Source organism: Sturnira hondurensis, unplaced genomic scaffold (genome assembly GCF_014824575.4).
Source record: "Sturnira hondurensis isolate 20B ecotype Veracruz unplaced genomic scaffold, ASM1482457v3 Scaffold0005329, whole genome shotgun sequence".
Lineage (NCBI taxonomy): Eukaryota > Metazoa > Chordata > Mammalia > Chiroptera > Phyllostomidae > Sturnira > Sturnira hondurensis.
The window spans coordinates 10,465,952-10,483,072 of NW_028077960.1; positions in this window are offsets into that span (position 1 = coordinate 10,465,952).

Consider the following 17,121-nt stretch of genomic DNA (forward strand, 5'->3'; position numbering starts at 1 on the left):
TTGCTCTCAGGAAAAAGAGGGAGGGGGACTTGGTCTGAGGAATCAGACCAAATCTAACTTCCTACAAATGTGCAACACACAGAGGCTCAACAGCACATCGGCTAACTCCTGCTCTAAGCCTTACTCATTTTTTAGTTTACTAAAATCCAACAACATTAACTAATAGCTTTGAATCACGTTAACCAGTAGCTAATAAAGTTAAACCTGATCATTATTATTACACATATTTATCCAGAAATATACATCAACATTACTGGCATGCCCTCGGCATGAGAAAAATGAGCAATATATGTAATAGACCTGCTTTTCTAAGTGACGGGTCATAGTGCAGATCTGCGATGCCATTTGAAATCAGTGATGTAAGTTTCTTATATTTTAAATATATGAACATTAATTTTCCTATATTTGTTCAATTTGGTTATCAGCTTATAAGCTCAAAATTTATTCAATCAATTTCAAAACTAGGTAAGTTGTATTTGAAGGAAGAGGGAGGGAGAAGGGAAAGATTTCTCTTTTTTTCTGGGTAACTTTTATTTTTTTTACCTTTTTTTAAATTGTGATTTCTATTACTAAAAATATCAGAGTGAAACCTTAGTTTGGGAACAGCACTTCTTGGAGTCCTAAAATACTCCAGAAAAAAAATGAATATAAATGTTTTTTGTTTTTTTAAAAAATACTGCTGAAGAAAATTTGAATAAGGCATATATATTAGATAATAATACAGCATCAATGCCAATGGTCTGACTTTGACAATTGTACTGTGGTTATGTATAAGAATATTCTTATTATTCAGGAAATACACACTGAAGTACTAAGGGACATAGGACTTGATGTTTGAAACTTAAACATTTCAGAAAATATGGAGGGGGCAGCGACAAAAAACAAATAATAAAGTAAATATATTGAAATCCTACTGCTTCTGGAATGTAGATGAAGGATACACCGGTATTATTTGTACTATATTTATGACTTTTTTGTTCTGACACTATTTCAAAATAAGTCTTATTCAGCACAAGTCTCACAATGTTATTCAACACTAGTCTCAAAATATTATACTGACTTTATGGAAAATGGTATGAAAATGAATGCAAGGCTTGAAGAATGCAATATCAGTCACCATATTAATTATTTATGGCATGCTTACTTTAGCATAGGAACCTGCATACCATTTTCTAATATTCTAATGATAGTGCGTTATATGTGAGTTAAAGTTATTTTTGAATCCATGGATTTAGTGTTTGATTTTATTTTTTTAAACTTCTATTGAATTTATTGGGATGGCATGGGTTAATAAAAGTATATAGGTTTCAGGTGTACAGTTCTATAACACATCATCCGTGTATCGTACTGTGTGTTCACCACCCCTAGTTAAGTCTGCTTCATCACCATTTATTGTCCCTTTATCCTTTTCTGCCTTCCCCTCCTCTCCCCTTTCCCCTTGTGATCACTATACTACTGTCTGTGTCTATGTTATTTTTTCTTTGTCAAATCCTTTTATATTTTTTACCCAGCCTCCCAGCCCTCCACCCCTTTGACAGCTGTCTGTTCTCTATATCTATGAGTTTGTTTCTATTTTGTTAGTCTATTTTGTTCATTAGATTCCACATGTAAGTGAAATCGTATGGCACTTGTCTTTCTCTGACTGACTTGTTTCACTTAACATAATACGTTCCAGGTCCATTCACAAAAGGTAAGATTTCCTTATTTTTTTATGGCTGAGTAAATATACCACAGTTTTTATACATTCATCTACTGATAGGCTTTTGGGCTGCTTTCAAATCTTGGTGATTATCAATAATGCTGCAATAAACATAGAGATGTATACACTCTTTTGAATTTGTGTTTCAAGTTTCTTCAGATACATTCCCTGAAGTGGAATGGCTAGGTCATAAGGCAGTTCCACTTTTAATTTTTTTAGCTAACTCCATACTGCCTTCCACAGTGGCTGCGTTCCCACCAACAGTGCAAAGGGTTCTCTTTTTTCCACATCCTTGCCAATAATTTCTGTCTGCTGATTTATTGATGACAGCCATTCTGACAGGTGTAAGATGATACCTAATTGTGTGTGTTCTTTCAATACTCACCTGGGGGTATGTTTTTTATTGATTTTAGAGAGAAAGGAAGAAAGAAAGAGAAACACCAATTGGTTGCCTCTCTTACATGCCCAGACCAGGCAAACCTGCAAATCTGCAAACCTGGTGTGTGCCCTGACCAGGAATGGGACCTGAAACACTCTAATGCACATGGTGATACTCCAGCCGACCGAGTCACCCAAACAGGGCTCTCACTGTGGTTTTAATTTGCATTTCTCTGATAGTTAGTGACACTAAGCATCATTTCATATGTCTATTGGCCAACTGTGTGTCCTCTTTAAAGAACTACCTTTTTAGGCCCTTAGCCCACTTTTTAATTGGATTGTTTGTTTGGTTTTTGGTGTAGAAAATTATATTTCAATAGATTTTTAATATTAACCCCTTATTAGATACATCATCAGTAAATATGTTCACCCATTCAGTGGGTTGTCCTTTCATTTTTGACAGCTTCCTTTATTGTGCAAAAATTGTTTAGATTGGTATAGTTTCATTTGTCTATTTTTCTTTTGTTTCCTTTGTCCATGGCAATATATCAGAAAACCTATTTCTATGAGCAATGCCTGACATTTTACTGTCTATGTTTTCTTCTAGGATTTTTATGGTTTTGAGTCCTAATTGACCATAAAAGTGTGAGTTTATTTCTCTCCATTCTGTTCCATTAATCTGTATGTCTATTTTTATGCAAGCATCATACTCTTTTGATTACTATGGCCATGTAGTATAGTTTGATATCAGATAGCACAATTCCTCCAACTTTTTTCTTCTTTCTCAAGAATTTTGTGGCTATTTAGGGTCTTTTGTGGTTCCATATAAATTTCTGAAATATTTGTTCTAGTTCTGTGAAATATATCATTGATATCTTGACAGAAATTGCATTGAATCTATTGATTGGTTTGGGTAGTATGAACATTTTAATGATGTTAATTCTTATACATGAACACAGTGTATCCTTCCATTTATTTGTATCTTCTTCATTCTTTTTCTTCAGTGTCTTATAATTGTTTGAGTACAGGTCTTTTATATCCTTGGTTAAATTTATTCCTAAGTATTTTTGATGCAATTGTAAATGGTATTGTTTTCTTAGTTTGCCTTAATTGAATTTTTCCTATTAATGATATCCATATTGGATGTCAAGAAAAGAGTTTGTTAATTTAACAGAAAATTTATAATATTCTCATTATTTCCCTCATTAAATACACATTATTGGAGTAATACTTGTTTTAAATAGGCATAATTATTAATAGAAAAAATGTAGACATTAATTTTAAACCGTAATGACTTTGCTTCTTTTTACTGTTATAGAAGTAATTTAGGCACAGTCGAGTGCAATTTAATTTTTATTTAGCTGAAATTATTAATGATTCTGTGGCAAATGCAAGACAATACAAAGTAAAGGTCATTGGAAGGAGATTTATAGATAGTTACTTAATTTCTGTCCTACTATGACATTATCATATGTGAAATGCTGCTCTTTGATGTTAACTAAAATATGTGTCAACAACATAATATCCGCAATGAAAATGGCATCCACTGAATGACTTTCTCAGTAATAGTCTTATTTGATCTGGAAAGCCCTTCTATTTACTTTTCTTCTCTACTCCTTTTTCTTTCTCATTTAAATCCTTAGTCAGTTCCATGAGACCCACTTCACTATTTATTTTCTGTAAAGGGAATAAAATAATATAAAATGAACAAAAATATTAAGTGCATTCATTACTTTATTTCTTTTGTTTCTATTTACATGCTAGTGCTTTTCATTCTGCCTTCGGTCACATTTTTTCCATTGAAATGTTTTTTAAGTCATGAAATCAAATGTACTTTTCTTAGCCTCCATATATTTTGATCTTTCAAATTCTTCAATATGAGCTAATAAAAATAAAAGGGCTTTGATACAGGGTGCAGCCAAGGGGGGTTCCAGAAAAGATATGAAATGAGACATTCACACGGACTACCAAGGCCGGTGGAGGAAAAGGGACAGCGTAGCTTCTCTCTCAAGGGGAGCAAAAGCCTTGGCCTCTGCCATGACAGGCCTTTATTCCTATCTCTGGGCACATTACATGATGGTCCCCATTGACTATGCACAGGTTGCTTCAGGTGGTTACCTTTTACAGAAAACAAAGGAGCCAATGCCACTAATCACATCACTGAAGAGGGATATTTGCAAATGAAAAGGGCAAAAGTGGTTGAACCAGTTACACTGGTCCTAGGAAGGTTTAGCATGGATTTTAGGAAGTTACTTTGCAGTAAATGTTTGCCCCCAGGGGGCTGGGCCCAAGCCACACAAAATGGTCTCCTACATTCACAATCAGATATACTGTTCTTTTTGTCTTGGACTGGGGATTGCCATATAAAGAAGGTTCTTGGTATTATGAAACACTTCTATACCTAGGTTTGTATATCAGTGATATGGGTGTAATATCCATCTTTCAGACTTTTTGGAAGGTATTAATGATATAATGGATGCCAAATAAGAAGGGCCTAAAACTTTAAAAAAATTAATGTTATTTAACCAACCCCCGCTCCAAACCCTGCATCAGACAAAAGATGCCCTAAGGGTTTGGAGGATGGCGGTTCCTAGAACATTTCATTGGAAACGTGAAATCTTTAGTTATTAAACTGGTGAAAAAAGAATATATTGTTTGTATAGAACCAAGGAAGTCATATTCCAGAAGAGGTAAATAGACTCGTTAAGCTAAAACAGAGTTTCAGGGAAAAGAGTTGGGGGATGACTTAGAGATATTTGAATCTTAAAATGCTATGTCAAGAAATTTGTCTTGAGTAAAAGAAGAGCTATTGAAGTTTCTTTTTGACAGGAGGGTGACTTTATTGAATGCAGTGATTAATGTAGATTGAGTTAGAGAAACATTGAATGCTATGATTTGGAGATTGGAAAAGAACACCCAAAGGGAAACCAATTTAGAGCTTATCACAGTTACACATACATGAACTTATAGTACTTTCTGCAAGAAGCATGAATAAAGAATAACAATTTGTACCATGATACAAATTGATAAAATTATCATTTATCTAATTTTTTTCATTACAGAAAAGGATGTTACATAAACAATTTGGAGTATTTTTGTCTTGTGTGATTAAAAGGAAACATTTTATTAAAGACAAAATTACAGAAATTATGGTAGAGAATGTACTTTTGGTTATATGAAAATTTGGTTTTAAAGATTAATATTGGGTTGATATAAACACAGAAAAATTATCAAGAGACAGTTTGTCACATGAGCTTGGAACTGGAAAGAAATGGCATGGAAAGTATCCAACCATGTAATATGAAAAATAGAGACATTTATTGAAGAAGACACAAGATACAAGAAAATTGTACACAGGACAATGACACCTCAGATCCCTTCAAAGTAGCCACCTTGGAACCTCACACAGTTCTCCCAGTGTCATTTGCAACTGCACCGTGATGTTCTTTCTGCTCTGGTAGCAGGAGCTGTGGAACAGATTTTCATCTGAGTCAAAATCTCAGACACTGTAGTTTTTAGAATCCCCAAATCAGCTTCTAGTTCTCACACTGTAAGTCAATAATCTTTGTTGATTGTAGCCCATAAATAGTCAACATCCCATTCAGCTTGTTTTAGGCCTTCCAGACATGGGTCACTTTCAACAGATGCTTGATCACCTTTGAAGTGTTTGCGCCACTCTCTTATTTGCACTGCACTCATTGCATCATTCCTGAAAGCCTTCTGAATCATCTGAATAGTTTCCATGGAAGAATGGTCAAGCTTAAAACAAAATTTGATGCAGATTTGTTGCTGTTCTTGCTCAGTCATTTTGAATGCAACAGCCACACTACAGTAGGCATGCTCACTCAGTGGGGTCTACCACCCCCACTGGCTAGCGCAGTGAAGTTGTTGTTGTTCACACATGCACGTTCCAGTCCATTCTCCTTGGCTGCCAGGTTACATCGATGTCACACAAACTGTTCTTGTTATATTAACAATGGCCGGACTTTTTCCAGACAGACCTTGTAGATGGTGCTAATATTAGTAATATAAATTTAGGGAAAATTTTTATATTTTATTTTTTTAATTTTTTAATTGTTCAGTTATAGTTGTCCCCATCATTCCCCCATTGCTCTCCCCTGCCCTGGGCACCAACCCCCTCTCCCACAAAGGGAAGGGAACTACTAGCCATTGTAATCTACCAAATGCTTAATACTGGATGATTTATTTTAATAGTACCATGAGTAATTTGTTTACCACATTTACTAGTGCTCATTTGATCATTTATATAAATGTCCAAATGTACACTCACTACATCTAAACTCTCTCTCTTTTGGGAGTGCACCAAGAATTAGGGCATTACTAAAAAGCCATTTTTTTCTTTCTTCCCTCCTCCTCTTCCCTTGCCTCTCTCTGTTTCATGCCTTGGGGATTTTAGGCACTTAATCAAGTCTTTTGCTGGCACTATCAGTCCCCAGCTTTCAACTTTGCCCTTGGCTAGCTCCTCTAGTCCCTCAGTTTGTAAAAGGGTACAGCCAGCTCCCCCTCAAGAGAGATTTGTAATCAGGTCCAGAACTCAGGGTGTCCAGTAAATATTAAAAATATGGGATTTACTCAGCCCTACATGTCTGAACTGTGGCATGAGACACATGGAGCAGGGCCATTGAGAGTTGTTTTGCATAGCAACAGTTTTGCAGCTAACCTCTGGCATGGTCATTTAACATATCTATAACCTTTAACTGGTTTCATAGATATGTTAAATAGCTGTGGCCAGGCTTTGAGCCAGGGGGATGGAAATGACTTCCACCCAGGATGTAACTGGGAGGCAACTCCCCTTGGTTACAGCACTTGCATGAGAGCTTGGAGATGATTGGCTCCACGCCATGGGGCCTCACCTGCCTGGACTTACTATGGTAGCCCAGTAAAGCTGGGAGAATAGGGAATGCTGGCAGGTGTAACTGATTGTGGGAGGAGTTGGAAATGGGCTGCATAGGAAGGTTGGTGCTGGGATTTAAACCCAGGTACAGTAGCCATGCTGGATGGCGGGGACAATGCGGCTTTGGTAAGAGTCAGGACCATGAGGCTTTGGCAGCTCCCTTTTGCTACATGGCTTAGCAAGCAGGAGAGACCTCGCTGGGAAGGAAAGGGGGGAAAGGACTCTTGTTGATGGGCCGTGAGTAGGTGCCACATGGTTTTGAATTAACTGGAGATTGCAGTAGCGACACAGCTGATAGTGCCGGCAACTGAGGGGCTGCCTGAACCACAGATTGCTACTTCTTTTCCTGAGATACAATACCCTGGACTAGGCAGAGGGAGAAGGAAGGACTGTGTGCATTTGTGGGTATTCTAAAGGAGTTTAGTACTTTATTGAAGACATTAAGTCATTACTCTAAGTCTGTATAACTTTTTAAATAAATAATTACTTTCCTTTTCACCAGTCTCTGACATTGAAAGACATCTTTCCCTGGAGGTTGGCAAGGTGAACCTAGTATGGGAAGGATCCCTGGAGCACAAGGTGGGGGTCTGTTCAGTACTAGTGTATCATTCACCACCACGCCAGGTGTGTTCTGTAACAGTTCTCCAACTACTCTTTGCTTTAATGGGAGACGGCATCTCTAAGAGGAGCCCTTTGTCCACTGACTAACAATTGATAAAAATAGAGAGAAGAATTAAACGTATTTGGTAAGTTTATACAAGAATCTTGATTCCAAAAACAGCAATGTGGAATTTATGACAGACAGTATTACTGATTAAAAAGTGCTGTGCAGTGTTCTACATGTTTTGGGTGAATTACCTTCTTAAATTCCCGTAGCTATTATATGGAATAATTACTATTGTCAGGACCCTTTTAGAGTTTGGGATGCTGCAACACAAAGAGGTCAAAAAACAGTGATCCTAGACTCAAAAACAGGCCATTTGACTCCAGTGTTATCCAAGTGCTATATTTTATTCATATTATCTTCTGGCACATTTCATACAGAATCCTCTTCTTCTTTACACTTGAAGTCGGTCATTTAGAACAGGGCCCCCACCCCCACAGTCTGTTAGGAACTAGGCCTTGCAGCAGGTGAGCAAGCAAAGCTTTGCTTTCGTTACTCAGACTCTGGTCCCCACTCTGGTCTGTGGAAAAACTATCTTCCACAAAACGTGTTCTTGGTGTCTAAAATGTTGGAGATTTAGGAAGAAACACAAGCTGAGTATTCTTTCTGTCATTTAAACACATATGAGGGGAGACTCCAAAAATCAGACTTACCTTCTGGAAGGCAGGCCCTTTGTAGTACAGGCTTCCCCTGCTAGGTGAGTGTTCTAGGAACCCACCTGTGTCAGTGTGCCTGCTGGCATTGCTGTGAGAGGCTGTGTGGCTTCAGGAAATTTTTTTGCCTATTTTGTGTTGGGTCATTTAGAAGCATACCTGCCCACACTGCACTGAGTGTTCAGCAGTTTTTGACCAAAAGAAGCATGATCCCCATGCCCCACTCTCCCTATTCACCTGATGTTGCCCCAAGACACTTTTTTTTATTTCCCTAGGAAAAGAAATTCTCAAAGGGAAACATTTTGCTGATGTGGAAGAGGTGGAAACAAAAACAGCAGAAGCACTAATATGCATAGAAATCAACCAGTTCAAAACTGTTTTGAGCAGTGGAAAAAATGTCTCCATAGGTGTATTGCATCAAATGGAAGGTACTTCGAAGGTGATTGAAATTTAAACATGTAAGAATAAATATACAACTTTCCATAAATAAAATCTGGTTTGGGGGGCTTTCCCTCATACAACTATGTGTTCTTCCTCTTTGTGGGGACAGATACTGTATGTACTTTCATCTCCCTCTCTTCCGAGCCATTCCATAGAACACTGCTAACAGGTACATAAAAAATGTCAGATCATGGATCTTGTTCTTCATCTGAAAGCCTGACTTTCATTCAGTTCCTCCCTTATCAGATAAAATAGTCTAAAACTCCAACTGAATAAAGCATGTTGTTACGTTTTTCAGAGAGCATTACAGTCCTTTATGTACTATGTCATATTTAGTGTTTTCAAAAAATTTTTATAGCTCTGTAACAATCAAAATATCAAGTAAATTTCTATAATATTTGTTTGCATTCTTCCAGAAGAGGCCTTAAACTTGTTGGATAACTTTAAACAGTATATCTTGAGACAAATTATTTTGTTACTCAGGATGCACCTTACAGTCATTCATCCTTACCAAAAGGAAGAAGAAAAAATAGTTTACATACAATGAAAATAATTGTAAACATTACCCAAGTGAACAATCAAATGCCAAGGACAATGAAAAAGACACAACTGCAATACACCATTGTCATTTCTTTTTGAAAAGGAAACATTTCTAAAATGGTATTCAAAAGAATGTTTGGTAGTTCTATACACCTTCTTTATGTTGGAGGAAAAAAACTAATGAATTGAATAGATAATTATGAAGGGAGCAGAAGAGGAACTTCACACTCAAATGTGAAGTTTCAGAAAAAGGCTCAGAGTTCACCTTCAGATAAGGTTGATATATGAAATTTTAATTTGCAAAGTCAGGAAAAGAGCAAAGTGTATTCAATAGTTTTTCTTTAGGTTACATTTCTTTTTCTTTAAATCATTTGAGTTTTCAAAATCAATCACATTAATTAATTTATAACATTTATTCACCCACATTCACTCTTTGTTTCCACAAACCTGACACCTGGTAATTTCTTATTCAGTATTTCCACAAATTAGCATGCCTGTGCATGCTGCTCTTTTCTTTCTACGCATCAATTTGTAATATTAAAAATAATTGTCAGACTAGAGCACCTTCTTTCGTGTTTCCTCCAGCAGCTGCCAACAATGTGTTTCACCAGCAGTGTAACAAGGCCAACACCTGGCACACAGAGAGTTTCACTTGAGATAACACAAAAAAGCTATTTTTATTGACATAACTCTCACATAATTATATAGGAACTAGTCCTGAAATATCATAAGTGTCCATTACTAGATAATTAAAATGTACTTTTACATGCGTAAGAGCACACAGGTAAAATCCTATCTCTAATATCATATCTGACTCATTAATATAGGCTAATAGGGAAGAGCATGTTAACTTAGGTAAACCCTACTGATAGGAGTGCAGTAAAAATATTTTGTTGGGTACATACAACAATGGATTATTAAGTCAAACATCAAATATGTAGCATATTAATCGTAGATAAAGACTAAAACTGTTTCAAATTCATGTCTTCCACTAGTTTAAGACCTTGATCAAATTAGCCCCAACTGGTGTGGCTCAGTGGATTGAACACTGACCCGTGAACCAAAGGGTCATCTGTTCAATTTCCAGTCAGGGCACATGCCTGGTTTGCCAGCCAGGTCTCCAATAGGGGGCGAATGAGAGGCAACAACACACTGGTGTTTCTCTCCTTCTTTCTCCCTCCCTTCCCTTCTCAAACATAAATAAATAAAACCTTAAAAAAAAAAGACCTTGAACAAATTAGCTAATCTCTCTACACTCATTTGTAAAATTAAGAAAATAATAGTATCCTTTACACCCCCCTAGCATTGCTGTAAGTTTATGTAAGTTAAAAAAATTGTTGAAGGAATTTTACCATGTTTTACACATAAAAGGACAATAAAAATTAGCTGTAATTAATATGGTTATTTTTGCTATCATCATTACTATGATCCTAAACTTGGGAACTAATTGTCTATAACATTGGAATCTTTTTTGTCAATATTTTCATATATTCTTCTCTCCAGTAAATTGATTCTATTCCTTTTTTCTGTTCTCCAAGTGTCCCAGCTGAAACACATACATATCCCATGAATATCATGGTACACAATTAAGTTAGCACTTCCAAATATACCTCCAAATTCACTCAACTACTTCATCTTGAAGTATCTTGAGAGATCATGGAACTTTTATTAGATATGATTTTCAAGATATATTTTGAGTCCCTTAAATTTTCAATATTGAGAAAAAGGGAATGTTTCCCAACTTCATAATTTTCATTTCAGAATCTCCTATAAATACATTTATAGTTTGGAAGCTAAAATACTAAGCGACAGTAGCACTTTTGCTTCCAGCAAGGCAGAGTATGGTCCTTGGAAAGCCCTACAGCAGATGATAATGGTAACTCAGGATAGAACACAACAAACAAACAACAAATCTGAGGGTCTGAAGAGTGAACATATTAAGGTAGATTTTGGAAAGTACTCCAAACTTGGAAGAAAAGCTCAGTAAAAGCTGAACGTTCAGTTGTTGTTGTTGTTTTTTTTTTGAGGGTTGGCTGTAGTAATGCTCAGAACTAAGTTACTGTTGCTAGAACTGAGAAGTGAATGGAGTGGTGAAGGTGAATTTTATTTTTCAACTTGACTAGATAATGGGGTGCCCAGATGTTTGTCTAAACATTTAATTCTGTGTGTATCTGTGAGGATGTTTCCAGGTGAGATTCACACTTGTATAATAGACGGACTAAAGCAGACTGTCATCCCAGTCTTAGTTGGCATCGTCTGATCCATTGAGGCTCTGAATACAACAAAAAGATGAAGAAGGGAGAATTTCTTCCGTGACTGACTTGCATCTTCTGCCTTTAGGCTGGGACTTACACCATCGCTGCTCCTGGTTTCTGACTTGCAGGAGACCGAGTGTGGGACTTCTCAGTTTCCGTATTGTGTGAGCTATTTTTTATAATAAAATTTTGTTTATGTAGATACATATCCTACTGTATCTGTTTCACTGGAGAGCCCTGACCAATACAGTAGCATTATTAAGGTAAAAAAAAAAGTCAGTCATATTTTGTATGCTATCAGCAAACAACTAGTAAGTAAGGTATAAAAATTCATTTGCAATAGCATAAAAAACTTAAAATTTTGGGAAATATTTACATTTATACTAAAATCTAAAAAACATGGATGAAATAAATTTAAGAACTAAATAAATAGAAAATGCTATGTTTATTAAGCAGAAAATTCAGAATGATTTAATTATTAATTCTTTCCTAACAGATCCATAGGTTGAAAGCAATTACTCTAAAATTCCAACAAGTTTTCTGGAGGAAATTGATAAGCTTATTATAGCAGTTATACTGAGATAAAAAACACCCCAAAAGCCAAAGTAACTTTATAAAAAAATGAAATTTGATGATTTACACTATATAACATAAAGCTACAATAATCAAAGCTTTGTGATATTAGTGTAACAAAGGATATATGGTTCAATTGAACAATATTGAATACAGAAAGAGATGTAAAAATATATTGTCCAAAGATTTCAAGGAGAGAAGAAAAAAGATTTCAATGAAGACATCAAGGAAAATATTTTTTCAGGATATTATTTTAAAATTATTTGATGGAACGACTCACTGTGTGTATAAAAAAAAATCAACCCTAACTTTGTAACATACACAAAATTCCCTAAAAAAAAAGAATAAATCTAAATGTAAACCCTTTGTTTAAAGTAAACTTTTTTAAAGATTGTTTTAAATGTATTTTTAGAGAGAAGGGAAGGAAGGGATAAAGAGAGGGAAAGAAATATAACGTTTGGTTGGCTCTCATGTGCCCCCTACTGGGTACCTGGCCCGCAACTCAGACATGTGCCCCAAATGGGAATTGAACTGGCAACCCTTTGGTTCACAATCTCATGCTCAATCCAGTGAGCTACACCAGCCAGGGCCTAAATGTAAATCTTAAAACTATAAAACTTTGACAAGAAAGCTAAAGAGAATATCTTCACAGCCTTGTACTAGGGACAGATTTATTTGATAGGAATCATAAAATAACAGGGTGGGGATTATCTGTGGGAGTGGAGGTAGGGCTGGGCTGAGGAAGGCAAAGGGGGAAAAATTGGGACATTTTTGGAAAACAGAAAAACAATAAAATATTTATTAAAACTAAAAATGAAATATTAAAATTGGCCTTTATTAAATATGAAGTATTTCTCTTCAAAAGACATCATCAAGAAAATGAAAAGAGCCCTGGCTGGTGTAGCTCAGTGGATTGAGCGCGGGCCTGCGAACCAGAGGATTGCGGTTCAATTCCCAGTCAGGGCACATGCCTGGGTTGTAGGTCAGTTCCCAGCAGGCCAACTCCCAGCAGGGGATGCACGAAAGGCAACCATACATTGATGTTTCTCTCCCTCTCTCCTTCCCCTCTAAAGATAAATAAATAAAATCTTTAAAAAAAAAGAAAATGAAAAGAAAGTCAGAGATTGGGGTAAAATATTCATAGTACCATACCTTACAAAGGACTTTTAGCAATAATTTATGAAGCACTTAAATTTGGAAAAGCGATTCAATAGAAAATGCTGTTCAAAAAAGAAGATGTATAAATAGTAACTAAACAAATAAAAAGATATTCACATAATTACTCATCAGGGAAATATGAATTTAAACCATAATATGATGCTATAATATAGGTGTTAGATGGCTAACATTAAGAAGCTTGCAAATACTATATGTTGGCAAGGATGTGGAATAATTGCCTCTCTCATATACCTGTTTGGCTCTTTCGGAGGGAAGGTAACCATGAACCTACTATAAGACCCATTCATCCCATTCCTCATTATTTGCCCAAAAGAACTTAAATTATATGTCTACACAAAAATGCAGACAAAAGTGTTTATATAAGCTTTATTTACAATAAATAGAATCTAGCAAAAATGTAAATGTCAATGAATAAGTAGATAAAATGTCAAATATTTGTGCAAAGAAGCAAATGACTGATGTGCTTGTCAACACAGATAAATCTCAAAATTATGCCAACTGACAGAAACCAAACACAAAATACTACATACACTTTTATTAAAAATGTTAAGTCCAAACCAGTTTATAAGGATAAAAAACAAATCAATGGTTCCCTTGATGTGGTCAAAGGCAGGAAAACACTGGGACTGCAAAGGAGTGAGGGTGTGGAGTCAGCCTTTAAGATGACCTTGGAGTCAAGTATTGACGTGACTTGCTTCAAGTATCCACACTTTTGTGGAATCCCCTCCCACAAGTACCAGGTCTGTATGATTCACTTTAAGGAGTCAGCTGCCACATCGTGTGGAAATCCAGGCACTCTCAGGAGAGGCCCACATAGCGAAGATATGAGTTCGTTTACCATCAGCCGCATGGGTGAACTACCTTGGTCACGGATCATCGGGCACCAGCAAGCTTTCAGACGACTATAGCCAGGTCAACATTTTGACAGTAACTTCGTAAGAGATTCTGAAATGTCACCAACTAGCTAAGGTGCTTTTAAATTACTAACCCAAGGAAGTGTGAGATAATAAATATTTGTTGTTTAAAGCCACTAAAGTTTGGGGTAATTTGTTACATAGCAATAAAGAACTAATACAGGTTTTGGTGATAGAATTGGTATGTTACTGTTAACAAACATTTAAAATGTGAGCACTGCTTTGCAATGTGGCAGTGGACACTGAGGATATAACAAACACCTAAAGAGCCTTGAACACATTATCCATAAAATTTTGGCTTTGATGAGTTATCGGTGAGGACATAAAAGAGAGAGAGAAGAATCTTATTAGATACCAGAGCAGAGAAATTTATAGCGGCAGAGAGTTTAGAAAGACTGTTACCTGCAGTAATGTAGAAGTTAGAAAATGCACCTAATTAGCCAGGTGGTCTATCTCAATGTGGTTATAAGCCTATTAAAATCTATAGGCTATCTTGTCCTTTCATTGATCTTTTACCTATATATAAATTTGAGTTTATAGGCCCCTGAAATGTTTGGGGGATTCCCTGGGTTCCTCCTCTTCAGATAACACCATTGCTCTACTGACAATACCTTTTATTTTTTTAATGGCGGTAAAGATGTCATAGAAAGCCCACTGGAACTCTTCAAAATGCCAGTGTTTAAATGTTAAATAAATGCCCTATAAAAAATAATAAACTAATTTATCAGAAAAATAACTCATTGTCTATGCATTATTTATTGAAAGAGAGGGAATAATCGGGGCAAATTAAAATCTTTATATTTATTACTATTTATTTATTGGTATATAAAGAACATATAAAGACTCCTAAATGATAAATTGGAACATTGTGAAAAAGATAAAGTAATTCTTATCCTGAACTCACTGAATTCAAATAAGTGAAACAAAATTAAATACACAAGTTACAAAATAAACATTTCATTTTTAGGGGGGTAATGTTTATGTAGTTGTACATATTGTTTTTTAAATATTATAAACTCTGATATTGCTATGTTTATTCTTCTCCCAGTGACAAGGGTATTAGGTTATTAGCCTTACTAAGAGAAACAGATGTTATATAATAATTTTCTTGAACTAATATGTCACAGTGATTTGAGGAAAAATAAGTCTAGTTCATGAAATTTAAATGGAATAATATTCATATAATTTGTATTATTTAATTTTTAACTATGTAGAAATGAAAAACCACTGAGGATGAGCTCATAAATAACTGTATAACCTTATCACATAGGAAATAATTTGAAAAGAGAGAAGGGTCAAGTTGCTATAAATTAAAATATATGTTGGTGTTCTAGCATCTAAACTTAGAATTAAGAATTAAGATTATTCACAGATGTTGTGGAAGAAAAATTAACTATCATTGCCTTGTCATCTGCTTTACATTTATTTAAGGAATCATATTCAGAATTACAGAAGCCTGATATTTAGTATACTCAGATATCAGAGTAGATATAGAGGTGATTTCAGATGGATAGAAGTATGTTTACGACTCTTCTTCCAATATTCTTAAAGCAAGAATGGTTGTATGTGACTAGACACACGCATACATTTTCTTCTTTTTCATTCTCCAAAAATGGTTTTGAAACTTTGCTCTCAGGCAAACATTTTTAAATTTTTTATTGTTATTCTATTACAGTTGTCCCAATTATTTTGTCGAGTAGAATTTCTCAGCATTGATATCATTGGCATTTGGGACTGAATAATTTTTGCTTTGAAGGACCGTCTCTTGCATTATAAAATGTTTAGCAGCATCTTTGCTCTCTACCCAGTAGATTCCAGTAGCATCCAGTAGTATCATCCCACCCTCCCCCAGTTATTGCAATCCAAAATATCTCCAAAGGTTGTCTAATGCCTCTGGGGTGCAAATTCCTCCTCCCCCACTTGAGAACCATTGCTCTAGAGTAGAAAAGAGAAATGTCAGGAAGAAAGAGATGTGTCTGTTTTTCCTGTGATGCACAAATACAGGCCACTGGGCGATCACAGCTGGACCTTAAAGAGCTGGTTAAAACTGAATTTAAATATCAGCATCCAAGAAATTTCTTGCATATGAAAATATTGTTATTTTCCTTTTGTACTTCTTTATTTTTTTTGCTATGAGGATTGGCACAAGATAGAAAGATACTGCTGAAACTAGATGGTTGGCATAGTTCAATTTATAAACTTCGGGAAATTATCAGAATTTGGGTTGGTCCATGACTTGGACTGAATTACATGGCAAGGAAATAATTACAGTGAAACCTCAGTTCTTGAACATCTCCCATCTTGAACAATTTGGTTCTCAACCAAGTTGTTCCAGAAAAATCCCTGTTATTGAACAAAACTTCGGTTCTTGACCTGACAGGTCTTTCATGTTGACATCTTATGATCAGTTAGGCATCTGTCAGACAACAACACAGAAGGAGAGTATGCGGATGTGAATATGATTTGGGTTTTGAAAAACCCCTTCTCAAATAGCCTTCCAGAAAAATGAAGCTTGAAAACCAAGGTTCCACTTAGAAACTGTAAAATACTTCAATGATTTTCTTTGCTAATGATCAGATTTACTTCTACCTATTTTTATGTTACTCAGCTACTCCCCAAAGTGATTCATAACATGTCATGCATTTCCAATTAGCTGCAGTAGACTGCATGCTCTCCCGTCGGCAGGAAAACTCTTTGTTGTCTGTGAACAACACTGCCCTCCTCACCCAGGACTGCCAGGACCTTTCTGCCTTGCTGCTCTTGTGTCAGGTTCAGAAACATTAAGCAATAATGGCACTTTTTCCCCCAGTGATCCCTTTTCAATCTCAGAATCCTCACCACTCTAAGAACTCTCTGTGAGTTTATTGTAATTCACCTATAAAATTATACTCTTTAATTTCTGGTCCAAAA